We start from the raw sequence: 634 nt of genomic DNA, 5'->3' as shown, positions 1-634 counted from the left end.
GATATTGGTGAAGTATATCTTTTTTTGCTAAGTTTTGGTTTAGTTTTTCAATTATGTTTGTGTCTACATTATTTTCTAGTTCTTCATTAAGTAAGTTGATCAGAAAAGAGTACGGAGCTAAAGTACTCATAACTGCTNGAATCCAAGATTCAACTCAAGCTCAAATGATTGGAGCAATTGAGGTAGACATGAACAATAATGTAGGAGTACATTATTTACTTCCTGATTACACTATAGCTTTAAAAGACATCCACAAATTCCTCTTCCAAATTCAAACTAAGGGATTCGGAAACTTTCAAGGAGCAAACTTGTCAGTAGACATAATTTTCATTGGAAAATTATCTACCCAAGTCTGTCCTAAATACAAAATCAAAATTGACAGTATTGTCAAAACTATTGAGTCCAAAGGGATAAAATTCTTTGGACCTAAACCAATCTCATCTTCTCTTTTAGCTGGAGAAGAATGGAAGATTGAAACTTTTGTGACTAAACCTGAAACTTTAAAACCTACTGAAATAACATCTTACTCAGAAGGAAAAAAAATGGACCTCTATGCCTAAGATTTGGAAACTATGAAGCTTCTGATCAAAAGGATCTAGAAGAAGAAAACTAATGGATTTAACAGAAGAACAAA

The sequence above is a fragment of the Ipomoea triloba genome, chromosome 16 (genome assembly GCF_003576645.1).
Source record: "Ipomoea triloba cultivar NCNSP0323 chromosome 16, ASM357664v1".
Lineage (NCBI taxonomy): Eukaryota > Viridiplantae > Streptophyta > Magnoliopsida > Solanales > Convolvulaceae > Ipomoea > Ipomoea triloba.
The sequence above is the reverse complement of the archived record's forward strand: the minus strand, read 5'-3'. Positions refer to the sequence as shown.